We start from the raw sequence: 16,521 nt of genomic DNA on the forward strand, positions 1-16,521 counted from the left end.
AGAGTTGAAGCTTAAATCAAGTGTAGAGGCTACTGCTGGTTTTCAATTTTTATGCCTTCCAAAAATGCTGGCTATCTCCTCTATACCTACCTATCTATTAGGCAAGCTGGATTTACTTTTTTGTGGGGTACCTTTTGAAAGGTTCTTTCAGGCAGTAAAATAAACTCAACAGGAATATTTCCTGGAATAAATGAATGTTAGACTGTTCTTTCCATTTAATGTATAAAGTGTCTAGTTCTTCAGGCTTTTAGTAGTAAGAGATTTTCTGTTATCTTTTTACATAAGCTGAACAATACTTCTAATTTTTCAGTGAAGACTCTGAGCTTTTTAAGGTCTCTTTAAGGTATGATTGACTTGTCAATCAGATTTTATACTGAAAACTTAATATGAAATGGGTAGGTGCCTATAAAATGCATAAAAAACATTGTTGGATGAGCTATTCATTGAAATACTTGAATGAGTTGCTAGTGTTTCACTCTTTTAATCTGTTTTATGTGGTAAAGAAGACAATATTTTTCATATTTTGATAACTGCATTCTAAATTCATAAAAGTACAAAAACCCAGGATTTTAAAAGCAGAGCCACAGCAATATGAGCTTCAGAGCTCAGTGGGAGGGATATGGGAAATTCAGGCTGTCTTTCAATCTGCAGCTGGCCCAAAGATAAGTAGTAGTTCTGTAATTGCTAGTGTGGAGTACACTACTTCATATTAACTTGGTTTTTTAATGCTATATTAATTTGGAGCAGGAATCCTCTATAGTTAAATAAAAATAGTTTAGAGTAGGTGAAGAGGTCAGCTACCCAGGGATAGGAATAAGCTGAAGATGAAAAGAATTACTTTATCTTTCCTCTGCAGGTCAGTGGTAAAATTGCTCCAAGTTCTTGACTTGCCAAACCACCCTCAATTGCCCTGAAGTAAAAATTTAATCTTTAAATACCTGATGAAATGACAGCAGAAGGTGAGTTGAATCTCCACGTGTGAGGACACCTTCCATGTTCACTCTCATGCTTTGTGTTACCTTTTCTAGCTGTGTTTCCTTAGATTTGTGTGAGGTTCATTCTCCTGGCAGTGCCATGGCTCTACGCAGTGCACGGGATGTCCTTCTGTCCCTGTGCTCTGCAGAATGCCTTCATGTTTTCTTTCATGGTTCCTCACAGACAATGACTAACATTCCCTTTTTTGTACTCATTTAAAATCTGTTTCATCATAGAAAGATGTTGCTTCTACAAAGGAAATTGTTTCAGGCTCGGGAAGAGTGTGATACTCTAGCTTGAGAAACGAACTAGCTGACTTTAAAAATTAGCTTCTCACTCCAGACACAACTTAAAATTTTTACTCATTTTTAGAATGAAATTCAGTTGAAATTTCTTCTGAAGTTCTAAAACCTGCAGAAAATTGCTTTCTCTATCCATCTGCTGTTATCAAAGCTGGACAAAGTGATGGAGTCATGAAAGACTATTTGTCCAGATACTCTTGGATCAGAACTGAAACACTCTAAAATCATGAATATGAAGCTGTCAAGAAGCCTCTAGTCAAACATTACAAACTGAGGCAAGTGAGTAATTTCAAATAAGCACCTGTGCTTGTCAGCAGTCATTTTTCTGCATACTTTTTTTTTTTTTTTTTTTTTGAGCTGGGACAGTGAACTGATTTCTGGTTTTCCCCAGAAGATTTGGAGCAAGTTTTGTTATACCTTTTAAAAAATGTTAGGGTTTTAAACATTCAAAAAACTCAAATGACCATTACCTCTTGCCCTGGTTGGAATTACAAATTTGCTGACTTTGCACATTTTTTCTGGAAAATGTTTTGATCTTCTCAGTGGGTTTTTACTGCCACCTATACTTTCAGGCTGATCACTGTATCTTCTCCAACACTTTTCCATTTGATGTTGAAACTCAGTATTATGCATACAAATCTGAGGAAGAAAGAATTACTAGTAAGATTTTCTATGCTGAAATGCAGTTTTCTCTCTAGCTGAAATATAGGTTTAGTCCACACTCATTTTTGTAGCCACAGTAATGAAATAGAAATACCTATGGTTCAATAGCAGTACAAACGTGACTGACAGTATTGAACAAATTAGGATAAATGTAGCAATTTTCTAACTGTATTAGAATGTCCTATTTGATAATCAGCAAGAGCTAAAATAAGGCATTTCTGTAGCTTCTATCATCATGGAAAACACTGACTCTTCTAATTGCTATTTTAATCTGTACTTTTATTCCTTACTTGTCACCTTCTGATGAGAAGGCGGGCGACCTGGTTTCAAGACACAGCACGGCGACCCGGCCTCGCCCGGATCACTCAGGCCACAGACATGCACAGACACCAATGTGGTGGATGGTCAAATGGCGTTTATTATCTTATCTCATGGGGTTAAATAGTCAAGGGGGCTTCACTACGTCAGAAGGGGATGGTGGGTCTGGCTAGGGTTAGTAAGGAGTGGAAAACTACTGAGTTTAGGAGGGGCTGCATGCTTTAGGGGTAATTGATTAACTATAGCAGGAAGAAGGGGGGAAGGGTCTAGCTTTCCGTCACATCCCGAGATCTTCCGTTCGCCTGTCCCTATCTACCACACTTACTTATTGTTTTGTTGATTCATTATTAAAAAAAAACAGCTAAACCAATTGCAGCCAACCCAAATAATAGACTGCTTAAGCACCGGTGGTATTTACAGAATGCACTCAGTGTCTTGTTTCTCCATTTCTCTCTTTGTAAAATGGATCTTTTGTGGTTTTTTTTGTTTTTTTTTTTTTTTTAATTCTGAGTGTATTGAGAATCACAACTAAGTTGTGGCAGGGTATGGATAAAGTTCCCCACCCGCCTCGATTTTTTTGCAAGCCTTAGATTTTGGTTGAATGAGTGTGATTGAATCAGTCAGAAACCAGAGGAAGATGGGTGGTCACTGGCCAAATAGTTTGAAATTTGCTTTTCTTGCCTGTTAGACTGAAAAAGTGGATAAATCTGTTATGGGCATTTCTTTTCATTACCTTGGAGAAGGCAGTAAGAGGAGGCTCTTTGGAGGGTTATCCCTGTTCCTCTTGGCAAAGCAGTCAGTGATGGGGCTAGAAGGGGAGTATCACTGGCTGATTTAAAATATGTAAAAGCCATTCAGGACTCTGAAGAAGCTAAAATTTAAGCAAAAACCTCTTTAAAGTCAGCAAAAGGAACTGTTACATGTTTTTATTCTTCTCTTGTCTTCTACACTCATATTCCCCTGAACCAGCAAAAGTTTGAAAATCTAATCCAATAACTCTGAACATAATTTTCTGATCAGGTAATATAATTGGGAGAGCTACAGACGCACAGCTGTTAATAAATGAGCTAATAATTCATTTAAGACTTCTCCAACCTACACAGAGATTTAATATCAAATCTTGAAGCACAGGATGAAGAACAGTGAGTGTTAACACTTTCTATAGTATGTTTTATTGGTCACAGCTGTGCTTTGCATCACAATCTTGGAGTCAAGCTCTGAAAACTCCAGCACTTTTATTTGTTCGTTTCAAGGCTTTTATGCTGGTGGGGTACTAAGAAACACTACACTGTATTTAAAAGGGCAATTTCTGTTGTGTATATTTATGTATTTACTAAAAAAACGTGTGCCTTGTAGAGTAGCAAACACATTTTAAATTGCTTTTTGAAGCATTTTAGCTTTCAATTCCTTCTCAGGCTTTTTGAATGGAATTATTTATTATTCTTGATAGTTGTATCTGTGGGACTATATAGACGTTACTGAGAACACAGCTTGAGGAAAATGAACAAATCTGTCTTTTTGAGATAAAGCTTCACAAATCAATTAGGCTTTCCTTGTCAGCAGTGCTAGAGAGGGAAAGCCCCATTTGAGAACCCTTGCTTGGCAACTCTGAAAGCTGTTACCTGGAAAAGGTTTGATGATGATTGCTGATTTGTGCTACTGCCTGAAGTACTAAATAGCAAGGGACTGGAGGGGAGAGGGGGCTGAAAGCTGTGCCTTTTCTCCTTGAGAGCGTGCATGTCACAAATTGTTATGAACAGGTCCCTGCTAGTGAGTTTTTTATTTAGATTTAGTATTAAGCAAAACACCTATGCACAAGCCCCTAGAGACACTTTGGCAGTAATTAGATTTGTAATTGCTGCCCAGCAGTGCAAAGACAAATCTACCAATAAATTAATTCTGCCAGCCAGCACCAGTGAAAACACTGATTTAGCCCAGCAGATGAAAATAGAAGAATTTTACCCAAGCCTTTAATTTCCACAGCTGTCCAGAAACAGGTGTTTCTGGAGGACTCTGGCCAGCGGCTGGCGTGATGTGCATAGCTTCATCTTTGCTGAAGCCAAGCAAGCCGTGGGCATCATGTGTTGTTATGGTCCTTATCCATCAGCCTGTGGAAAGGGATGCTGCTTTCAAGGCCTGGGAACTGGTTGTTTTCTACCAACAGGATGTTATTTTACACAGAGTAGAGGGTGAGTTTCTTTATGCAGAATCAAAAAGCACAGAAGTTTCAGAAATCATAGATGTGTGAGTATTTGCTTTCTTGCTATAAAGAAAAATAAATATTTTTAGCAAAGAAAGAAACATCATTTATGTTCTTAAAATTAATGGTATGAGGAAATTCATCCTAGTGAAAACCCAAAATAAGCACTCTCAAGTTAAATATAATGTAATTTTGTACTGTTTTTTTTTTCCTGTTAGTTTCTCTGAGAATTCAGTGGAATCCCTAGTTTATGTACAAGCGGGATATGCATTGGTTGTTTACATGAACTGGAGTATGGAAAGCTTAAAAATATATAAAGCAGTTTTTAGAATGCAAGACATCTTTGAGATATTTTCTTAGAAGTAGAGACGTTGTACTCTGGATGTAAATCGAGGGAGCAGAGGGGGTCTGTTACACACTACATTTGTTCATGGCTAAACCTGAGGTAGCCAAATTACCTCGTCCCCCAGTAGAGGAAAAGCCGATAATATGGGTGACCTTGTAGCAGCTGAAGGCTGGGAGTGAGTGTGCACAAAGCCTGTGTTGGTTTAGAAGCAAGAGCAAGGAAGGAAATTTGAAGAAGAGGTTGCCAAGAAATTGTGTAAGCAGCCTCCTGTACAGAGCATGCCTGTGCCAGCCCAGGAAAAGGCAGTAGTTCTGAGTGTGACAAGGAAAATAGAAAATGATACCTTGAGGGATTTGTGTGTGCTTGTGATGCCCCTGAGGAACTCTGCAGCAGTCATAAAATAGTGCTGGTTAAATTAATAACTATTAAATGCTATGTTACTATGATTTCAATAGGAATTGGCACATAACCTACACTTTTTAAACAAAGTATCATCTGATCAGGCAATAATAAGTACTGAGTTCCATGGCCACTATTTTAACATGTGTATATTTAAAGCTGCCCTTTTGTTTCGAGAACAGCAGCACTGGTTTCAATAGAGTGTCTATGCTCCTGTTTTATTTGCAAATTCCAATGGTTTCTGAAAAAAATGATAACAACAAATTGCTAAAAAATGCAGAGGCAAACTGAAACTCGAATTCATTATTTCAATCAAGCTCTAATGTTCAGCAATTTTAAATCGCAATTACATGAGGTAACTGGAGTTGCTTCCCCTGCTTTCCCTTTAGTCACTGTAGGACAGTATTAAGACAAATCCTTGTGGCGGGTCTCCTGTCATGGCCAGCAACACTTCATTACTCAGCTGTGAGTGGTACAGAATCTGCTTTCCTGCTTTCCTCTGGCACACTGGGGCCAAACTTAGCTGGAGATGAGGCACAAGACTCCAATGGGACAGACCTTTGAGGTGTCACAAAGGATTCTTTTTCTGGTCTTTCCCTGACATTTTTGCTTCCATGTATATGCTCAGCTTTGAGCATCTTCTTTGAGATGATCTGGAAATTAATTTTCCCACAGGGATCTGTCAGATTTCCACCTTTCTCTGAAGCCTGTGGAGTGGATCTTTGGCTGGAATTGTTGGGGCTTATGTCACTCAATCACTTCTCTGCTACTACTGCCACCTGAAGAATAATTGTCTTGTCCCTGTCTGGGAAACAGAAGCCTCCTGATAGCTGCAGCACTTTGGATTAAATTCTCTAGGCTTTGTATAGGGGAGTCCAGGAGAAACTAGAGGGGAGGTGATTTTCTTCCATTAGTTTTTGAGAGAGGATACAATGAAATGGACACACCATTATTTTCCAAAGGTGACTTGTGCCCTCATTCTGAACAAAGGCAACCTATGACCTTATCTTTCTCCAGAGGCACTTTTTCATAGCCTTAATCCCACCTATGGAACCTCCATCCCCCTGTGGTCTCTACAGAGGGTAAAGGTGCTGCTGAACTGCCTTGGAGCTGTCCCCACCCCAGTGTGGTGGCTGAGGACCAAAAGCCAATTGCCTTGCCTAATAATCCCTGTGAAGGGAGTAATCCACACCTCAGCTGGAGCTGCCTCAGCTTTGACAAGCCAGCACTCTGCTGTTCACATGGTGGCATCCCATGAGGTGACAGAAATGCCACTGGCTAATGAGTGCAAGCTGTACAATGCAGGCAGCCAATAATGGAGGAAAGCAACTAAGAGTCAGTAAGCTTTTCTGAAGCTGCATTTGATATTGGCTCTATTTATTTCTAGCAGATGATCATTCATTTGTATATGTTGATAATTCTATACCTCTTCTTTATGGAAATAAATAGCTACACTTGAATTTTTAGAAGAACCAAGGCAGTAAGTGGGCTGTATTGAACACCCATCAATAAAATGTAATTCCAAGCTGTAAGAGTAATGGCCTCCAAGAGCAGAGCTAACATTATCTCTTAAAAAACTTTTAAATTAAATTAACTAATTTTTCATTTTAAGGAACAAGTGATTTTTCCCTCTTTAATTTAATTGACACTTTGATTTTTGTGTGATGGAGATGAATGACTCAGAGTAACTATTTCTTTCCCCTTTTCTTTTGGTTCTTTTCTCCACATCCGAAGGAGAGCAATGGAGCTGGTGAAAGGTCTGAAGAGCAGTTGAGGAAACTGGGGGTGTTTAACCTGGAGAAGAGGAGGCTTGGGGTGACCTTATCACTCTCCACAACTGCCTGAAAGGAGCTTGTAGCCAGGTGGAGGTGAGTCCCTTCTCCCAGGTAACAAGTGACACAGGACAAGGGGAAATGGCCTCAAGTTGTGTCAGGGGAGGTTCAGGTTGGATATTAGAAAATATTTCTTCACCCAAACTGTTGTTAAGCCCTGGCACAGGCTGTCCGGGGAAGTGATGGAGATGCCATCCCTGGAGGTGTTTAAAAGATGTGCAGATGCTGCATGTAGGGACACGGTTTAGTGCTGACCTTGGCAGTGCTGGCTTAGTGGTTGGACTCAATTTAAGGGTCTTTTCTGGGGATGAAAATGCCATTCATGACCTTGAAACTAATTGAAAAGCAGTATCTGACCAGCTGGCAATCTTGAGCTGTCTCCAGTATTTTTTCTTTATGATTGCTGTCAAGAGACAAAGCAGGGGCATTGTTATTATCTGCAGCATGTGTGGAAGCAGTGTCCTACTGTGTTTTTTGTAAACTTGTAGTTGGAACTAAAAGTGTTGGTGAACCCTGCCTTAGTAATGAGATAGTTGGACTCTAAGTCACATCTATGAAACACCCCTGTGGTGCTTAGTAAAAAAAGTCCAAGAGAAGGTAAAATGTGGGTATTGCAGGTTCTCTGAGCTGGAAAGGGAGTGTCCTCCCCAGGCAGCATTCCTACCTGGACCCTGGTGCTGCTGTGAAGTCCCAAAGCCAAGGATGTGTTCAGTTGTACCAAACAGGGTGCAGCAAAAGCATTGATGCATTTCTAAGAACTGAAAAGAGTAGAATGCTTTCACAGGTTATTGCCATTCAGCTTTTCTCAGTCCTCCCAGTGGAGGAAGAAAAGAACACCTGCCATTGCAGATGAAGAAGCTGTTGAAGGCCAAGATAATATCCTAGTGTGCTTGTTGGGAAGAGATCACTCCTTTTTATAGGTTGGTTTGAGTTGTGGGTGACAGTACAAAGCTGCTGCTGCCAGAGGGTTGTTTTGAGACAGGCTTTTGTAGAAGTGCTCTGTAACAAGAAAATTGGCAAAAAAAAAAAAATAGTATTTTCAGCAATTTAAAGTGTGCCCTAATGCTTTATTGATGAATTAACCTCAAATATGCAAAGGTGGCTATAAATGTAAAGCAGGATCAACTTACTACTTTTTTGGGGGGTTGTTTTTTTGGTTTGCTTTGTTGTTGTTTTTATTTTAAGGAAAAGAGATGCTAGGTTGTGATGGGAATGTATGCCTTCAACAAACCAGAAATGATGATGCCTTCCTGTGACTGAAATTTCAAGAAGTATCTGATAAAGAGGCTGTCAGCAGCTACAAATCTCAGGCAGAAATAAAAACAGTGATTATTCAACTCAGCAGTGGGGAGGATGGTGCTTAGTTCAAAATTAATGGAGCCCGCTGTTAAAAATAAAAGCATCTTTCAGGGAAAAGGAGCCTCTCCTGAAAACAGTGAGCTTATGGAAGGAAGTGCACATCACTGCAGGAGTCAGCAGTTCCCCAGTTTGTCACAGGTCTGTGACAGCAAACAGTACTCTGCTATCCTTCAGCCCGTGTTTACTGGCCCAGAGCATTGGAATCGGAGCAGTGCCCTCTTCATGGTCAGGATGAGAAATAAATGTTGTCACAAGTATAGATGGTCACATTTCCATCTGGGAACAGTTCTCACTCACTGGTGTGCCAGAGGGCAGGTGTCTGAGGTCAGCAACCTTTCTGCACCATCACAGCGTCCGGGCACGTTAGATCACTGTGATCTCACCAACAGCTTTAAGAGGGCTTTGTAACCTGCCACTGTGCAGACTTAAAGGAGGAAACGAAGCAGAAAGGGAATCACTTTGTAGCCATTCAAAGGAAACACTTCTGAGACGTGAGCCTGACTATAAAGTCCTGTAACATTTTAGGTCTAGGAAAAGCCCTGCTTGTCAATGCAAGTGTTAGTGTATTGCAAGAGAGGTGTTTCTCTGGGGGATAAGTATAAAAGATAAACTACTTAAGTCCAGCCTAATAGTTCAGAACTTGTTTTACTTGTTAAACTAGGAGAAAACTGGAAACTTTGATTACAGTTATGTGAACATAATGCTGTAAGGATTATTCTTGCTCCTCTATGGCTGATTGTGTTGGCAAGTGAAAATGGGTGGAGTTAATGCTTTCAAAATGGATAGTAATGGTAAGCATGGTACTGTTCTCTTTCCCCGCTCTGTTCTCAGATTTCATCTCTCTTGGTGGTACTAACTTCTTTCACTGTCTCAAAAACATTTAGGATACCTTATTTCATATGTTCTTTTCTGTCTGCCTGACAATGTGTGTTTATATTAGTTTTTATATGCAGACTTTTCAGGTGCAGCATGGGAGGACACTGCTCTGAGAGGGAATGAAGCAGAGTTATTTAAGCAGCCCAAAACCAGCCTTTCACTGGGCTGAGAGATAAAATATTTAAACATGGTCAGTAATTTCCTCTTGTATCTTTTCTGTTGCCAAACATATCCAGTTTTAAGGGGAACAAGTTTAGATAAGGTACACCTGTAAAAATGTGATGGCACTGTGGTAAAGCAATCTTCTGGTGAAGAACAGGATAGTAATTAGAAGTGGTTCCAGCAGCCAGTTGCTATTGAAACCATAGTAAATGCCATTTCCTGGGGAAATAATTTCAGCTGAAAACAGACCTAGGAATGCCTGCAGAAATCACTGTTATTGATTTTTTTCTTGTTGTTAGCCGGTTTCAAAAGTTTGAAAAGTTAGAGAAGGAAGGAATATTGCTTCAAGGATTTGATTCTTACTGTGACACTTGGGATTCATGATGTCTCCTGGGCCAGGCCTATATGAAGCCTTTAAGGCATTGCCAAACACTTGCTCTTTTCATTAAGCTGCTGCTGCTGGCAAAGTGAGAGCGATTATCTCTTGTAATGAATCTTCTCTATAATTTATTCTGACCTGCCATTTCTTAGTAGAAATAATAATTTGAAGTTTGGAAGGAAAGTTATCATAGAAACAAAAACATTTCATGACCAAAACCAAGTTTTCCCAATTTCCTGGCAGAAGTGGCGTCTGCATGTATACAAATATGGAGGTGAGAAGCAGTTGTCAAATTCAAATTCTTGGCCTTTTTTCTCATTTCCCAGTGTGACAGAAGCATTGCTGATTGTAGTTGGAAGACTCCTGGAATTCCTGTTGAATTTATTGCTAGCCACAAGTGATCAAGAAGCCTGGTCCTTCTGCTTTGTAGAAGTCCTCATTGTTCAGACCTAGCAGTGGTCGTCCACATGCTGGTCACCTCCAGCTGTGTTATTGGATGTCTTTAGGAAAATAGTACCTGTTGTCTACAGGAACCAAATAAAATGGCCTGACTCTTTCAAAACTTGTTTTCCAAGAATATATTGTTGCTATGTTCATAGTACTGCAGGATGTCCTGGCCAACTTCCAAAGCCAGTTTAAGATCTTGGTCCTAAACTTTAAAAAAAAATATTTCATAATTTGATAAGGTAAATGCATCAGCCACAAAGGTATATTCCTGTAATAATTTAAATCCTAATTTAAGTCTCTGTGCTTTGGATTGCTGTCTCAGTGGTAGGGTTGAAATCTGTGAATCCATAAACAACTGTGCAGCAGGACACAGGAGCAAAATCAAGAGCTTGTTAGGCCAGGTTTGCGACCAAAGCAATTGCTTCCTGAATTGAATCTGAAATTTGAAAACGAAGTTGCTTTGAATTGCAGCTCAACAATTGTTGCCAAATCTTTGAGACATGAAATGAAAATGCTGTGGATTGTTTTTAAACTTGAGTGCCTGTCAGCCTCCTCATCTCTCCAAATCCCTCAATTAAAGGATGATAACTTAGAGTTTTGAGAAGCATTGGAAACTTGTGTATGCATTTGTTCCTGGTGTTTTTTTGCTGGAAGAGGTCTTGAAAGATAAGCCAATAGTTACATAGCACTTGAAAGTAAGGTGCTTGGAGCACGCCCACTTGAGTTATATCTTACAGTTTTACTGCAAATTCCATTCAAAACTGGATCCCAAGTGTTTTTTGTTTTGTTTTGGTTTTTTTTTTTAATTAAAAAATCTCACCATAAACCTCTGAAAGAAATTGGATGACATTTCCAGCTCTGGTTGGAAAGTAATGTCGAAATTTAGTCTTATCACTGTATGTTACCTAGAGCTGTATGTAAAAACCTGAAGAGAGAATGCAATCAGTCTTGTATTAGAAATTAATAATGATCTGTAAGAGAAAGAGAGCATGTACTGAAATGTTTAGTCTTGGGAAGAATATTTATTGTTAGCTGCAGCTGTCAAACTATTTACTGAAAATATACCAGCCATAAGTACAGACTGTGTACCATGGGCAATGGTAACAGATCCTAATCATTATTCTGGGATAACAAACATGATGACTGAAATAACTTCACTAGGGAAAAGCTGCTGACACACGTCCTTGAAACAAACCATATCTTTGAGCTGCAATTTTTGACACGTAGAAATCAGTGAAAAGACCCAGTTATATAATCTAGGTTGACCAAATTAAATCCCATTTTGGCACACAGTCACATGGCTTGGCTAAAAGGAAACTAGAGAATTATTTTCCAAGGGCAGGCACTGTGTATAAGGTTAACACGCACATGAAAAAGCTGATTTGGTCTTCCTACCTTTTTTTTTAAATCAGAGTAATGCATAAACTTGAGTCTAAATTAATAAATATGCATTTGATCAGTATAATGAAAATTTTATTGCCCTGGAACTCAGTTTCCTTAGTAAATGGTGGCATTTGTGTTTACCACATGATAGATTTCAAAATGTAAAGATATTTACTGTAGTTCTGATGTCCCAATCTAAGTAGTTTAATAAGGGCTAGCAGATGAATGGTGGGAAGGAATTTCCTTTATCTAGCAATACAACATGGGCCTATTTTCAAAGGTGTATTACCTTGTTTCACAACAGAGAGAAGGACCCAGTGGCTCTTACTGTAAATTTGAATTTAGGCCCAGCCAAAAGAAGCATTCATTGAAAATGTTTTAAACTTTTTTTTTAAAGCTTTAGTAAATTTAACACTTGGAAAAGGTACGTGTGGAATGGATCTACCTAAAAAGAAAGTATAAAGTATAAAAAAAAAAACCCACATGCCAGGTTTTTGACACTACTAGACTCAGCCTTTGACAACATGAAGGAACCTTTGTTCAGAGGTGTTTGCCTTGTCTATCATCACAATATTACAGTTTTAATTACCTGACAGTGTTTCTTAGGAGCTCATTCACATTTCAGGTATCCTTTCTTGTGGTGCCACTGTGCCAGTCATCACTTGGGGCAGCCCCTGTGACAGAGAAAGCTCAGCCTGGCTACTGTGGGCTACCTGTGAGAGGTCTGAGGAGAATGGAATAACAGTAACAGCTACTTATTTATGCCAGATCCCAAAGGACTGTGGTTCTGGAAAATGGTTAGGGCTTTTTCATTCCCAGAGGGTTTACTTTCTTCTGCACTGTGGTCAGAAGAAAGCAAAACTTTGGGGATTTAAGTGAAAGGAACAGAGGACAAAAAGGAATACCAGGCCAGCCTTGCACTTGCTATCTGACATGCTGTTTATTTATGCTGTATACTTCAACTCAATGAGTCATGCCTTTAAATAAGAACAAAACAGAACTGACAAATGACACATGTGAGGTTCTCTCCAGAGTTATTTTTTCCAGTAAGTAGCCAACAAAACAGTGTCTGAGGGAGAAGCTGACAGCTTTTTCCAAGCACACTAAGAACACTTGAGAGGATGAGCAGCTACTTGAAGCTGGGAAAAACTAATGTGGTTCAGGAGCAGGTGAAACAGGGATTGCTTTCTCCTGAAACATTTCTTAGGTATCTGTTTGCCTGTGGTGCTTCAGGCTTTCAGCTTGTGTCTATAAGAATATTTTCAGTGAAACATATTAAAATGGAAAAGAGTTCCAGTCTAGGGCTCTGTGAGATCTTGAGAGATGGCAAGAAAAAATGTGTTACAAGTTTTTTTGCAGTGCTCTTCTGTAGAAGCTTCAAGTGATGAGGCAGGGTAATCTCTGGAGTTAGTGGGGTTTTATAAAGCTAAGAAAAGACTTTCATTCTCAAATGAAATCTTGATATCTGGCATATGGTTCTCTGAAGGTCTCTAATTTTATCAAATATTAAATGCCAAGTGCCTGATTGCCATGGTACTTATTTTGCCTCTGAATTAAAAAAAAAAAAAAAAAACATAATAACATCTTTGGGAAAATACCTTCTATTTTTTTTTTTACATAGAAAAAGGCAAATAATAAGAGTAAATAATGAGGACTGATATAAAGCAATGTGATTTAAAGCAACAGGAAGCAATCAAGTTTTCATACCCAAATTTCCTTTCCTTTAGAATTCTAACTTAATTGGTTTGGAAAGAGCAGCTGAGCTGCACTGGATGATAACTTTCGTGGTGAGCTGATTTGCAGGGAAGCCAAATCTACAGTACCAATTCATAACAGTTCACTTGGACAGTTATCAAAAAACACCATTACCAATTCCTCAGTCAGTGGTTTTCCTCATCCAGTGATTTTCATTATTTACAATGTTGGTGCTTAATTACCAATTCTAAAAATTCTAGGTTATGTTTAAAAAATGTAATTATTTCAAATGTTATTTTAGGTAGAAAATGTATTTAGGTAAAACTCTCTAAGCTGCAGACCTCTTATGCAAAAGAAGTAACTTAAAAAATCTTTTGTGCACTGAAATATCTTGACTGTCATAAACTTGAGGATGTTGAAGACGGAGAAATTAGAAAAAATAGTTTTTTCCTGAACACGGGTAAAGGTCAGCTGTGTCATTTAAAACCAGTAGTAAGTAAAAACACCATTTCCATGTCCAGTAACCACTTCCTGCTTCCTCTCTGCCATGTTTCTTCATCTGTCACCTGTCACACAGCTCTTGCTCCATTTCTCATGCCAGGGCTCAGACTGGACTACCAGCTGATGTCAGGTAGGCTGGGCAGTGACACAGAAGAACACTTCACAGTTGGACTTAGCCGTGTCCTAGAAGTTTTTCTTTTTTACATTTAATGACTCTTCTAGATTTGGGATGATTTTTACTTTTCTCTGGGTAACAGTCAAGGAAGGGCAATCTCCAAAGCTTGTCAAGTGTCGTCAGCCTAGAACTTGAAGTTAGCAATGAAGAAAAACCCGAGTCATCGAGATTTGGCACCTTGCTGGAGCTGGCAATGACAAGGTATGATATTTACTGATGACCATCTCTAGTTTTTGGTCTATAATTAGTTTTGGGTCAAATAATTATTATTTTCTTTCATGGCATTTAATATTTCAACATAATGGACTTAACAATGAGCTGGAAAACTAAACACAATTTTGCTTCTTAGAATTGTAGGTTTAATATTTTATGCTGTAGTCAGCTTGAAAAGAGAAAACAACCAGGGAAATTGGTTTTGGAGGGTTTTTTTGTTTGTTTGTATTAAGGAACAGCCATACTCACATCAGCAGCTTCTGTCACTCAGTGTTATTCTTAGACTTCTATTCTCTCTCCCCTTTAGTCATGCATTTCCAGGCTGAAGAGTTTTGGACATGGAAAAACTTGGTCCCACTAATCATCCTTCTCCACACCTTTTCCAGTTTGGCTTGATTGTCTTTAAAGTGAGAGTAATCAGAACTGCATTTCATATTCAACATATTGGTATTGCATAGGCTGATGCACTGGCAAGGTTTTGCAAAAATGTTGCTTTTTCCTGACTCTTAAACTAAAATGAATCCACACGTGTTTGTCCCAGATGAGTTTTCCAGCTTGCCAGGATAGGATATGGGGCATGGTGTTAGGAAAAGGAGCTCTTTAGGATGAGAGCCCTCTTCCTCCAGGCCAAGGTAGACACTGTCTAGTGGCACACACTTTCTTAGGCAGGAGCTGACAGAAAGAAGAGCAAGACTATGCAATGAATTTCTCATGATGGGGGAGTTTTAGTCTAGTGGAAAAAGCATTGGTCTAATGCCTTGGCTGTATCTCACCTTCCCCCTTAAGAGCACTTACTGCTTTCCTTGTCAAGCATTTGAATGTCAATCGATGGCAGAGTCTGTAGGCCTGCCAGGTTGCATTCCAGAGGCTTCACAAGCACTTGCCTGTTGTCATTATTCTGTCCTTTCTAACTGTAGGAAGAGTTCCTTGCTAAAAACTGTCCTTGTTCACCGATGTTACACCTGGGACTGCAGCTGAGGGTTTGTTCTGGATATGAAATGGGAAATCTCACAGCTTAGGAAAACTTTTCTAGGAATTGACTGAAGAGGAGTTATGCACTTACCTCATCTGTGGCCCTCTCAAACACAAAAGCTTGTCTAAGACTTATTTGTCCAAAGAAATCGGCTGTTTTGGAAAACTCCTTGCACTACTAGGGAAACATGGATAAGGTTCTTAAAACACAAGTGGTTTAACTTTTGAGGATTTGGGAAACCTCTAACTTGTGTTCTAGTATAAGACTTCCTGATTTACTGGATTTTTTTGCTAAATGTCTTTGCCTATTTCAACTAAATAATTCATTTACCCAGTAAATGACTGGAACCATCCATGGAGCCATGGTCAAAACATTCCTTGAAAAAATGCAGAGTTCTCTGCCACTGATTCTTTAATAGGCTGAATATTTTTTGAACTTTTTTCCATATAAAATTATCTAGAAGTTCATGTGGAGCAGTGTGCAATATAACAATAGATATGAAATATTAAATGGCAAAGATTTGATTCATAGCTCTGTTTTTCTTGTCTCTGTTACATTCGGGAGAAAACTCCTCAGATTTATGTCCTGGTGTTCACTTTGTAAACCGCTCACATTTGTGCAAAACAGAGACCACAGTGGCCCTGAATACATTTCTGTAATGTGAAAAGTAAATTGTGCCAAAAATGCTTATTGATACTGACACAATTTAAAGATTAGATTGTTGCATTGCACTTCAGTTAATTTAAGATTCTCAGGATTTTTTACACATATTTAAGCCTTAATGCTTTTTCTTACTTCCTTGAGTTTTTTATCCTTGGAATACTCTGAACAATTTGCTACTTTTGCAAATAACTCTTCTCTTATGGACAGTTTAGGTACCTATAAAAGCTTCCTGTTGTTTAATACCACCCCAGAGCATAAAACTGTCCAAAATTCTGGTCCTTGGTGGTTGGATTTACCTAGGAGAGCTTTTTGTTGTTTCAGCCTTAGACTGAAATTCTGTGACAGCCTATGAAAATCCTACATGTCTTTTTCTAGTTGATTATGACGTTTACTTATTCAATATTTGAATATTTTTCATTCTTTTGTAACTAGGTTCACTTCTAACCTGTTATTCAAAAGCAAGGTATAACCCAGTGCTGCAGAGGTGTTTGAAGGGGGAAATAAACCCTTGTTTTGCCCACAGGGACTGTGAGAGTGAGATCCCATCTCTTCGCACTCCTGTTCTTTCCCCTCAGTCTCCTCCTTGCCAATGCTTTTGCCAGCCCAGTGACTACCTCACTAATCTGCTGTGACTGTGTGACAAATTATACCTCTTCCTAC

The 16,521-nt window shown here is 39.0% G+C and overlaps 1 long non-coding RNA gene across 4 annotated transcripts; it reads left to right on the forward strand.

The window, feature by feature from the left end:
- The first annotated feature begins 8,818 nt into the window (after positions 1-8,818).
- On the forward strand, positions 8,819-10,353 carry LOC128787377 (uncharacterized). 4 transcript variants are annotated; one of them, XR_008430705.1, is made up of 4 exons: positions 8,819-8,885; positions 9,056-9,185; positions 9,348-9,460; positions 10,138-10,353. It is a non-coding gene; the product is annotated as an uncharacterized LOC128787377 (long non-coding RNA). The 4 variants fall into 4 exon arrangements; XR_008430707.1 differs by lacking the exon at positions 9,056-9,185 and having other exon boundaries at positions 8,826-8,885; XR_008430706.1 differs by lacking the exon at positions 8,819-8,885 and having other exon boundaries at positions 8,911-9,185; positions 9,335-9,460.
- The last annotated feature ends 6,168 nt before the right edge of the window (positions 10,354-16,521 follow it).

The sequence above is a fragment of the Vidua chalybeata genome, chromosome 4, assembly GCF_026979565.1.
Source record: "Vidua chalybeata isolate OUT-0048 chromosome 4, bVidCha1 merged haplotype, whole genome shotgun sequence".
Lineage (NCBI taxonomy): Eukaryota > Metazoa > Chordata > Aves > Passeriformes > Viduidae > Vidua > Vidua chalybeata.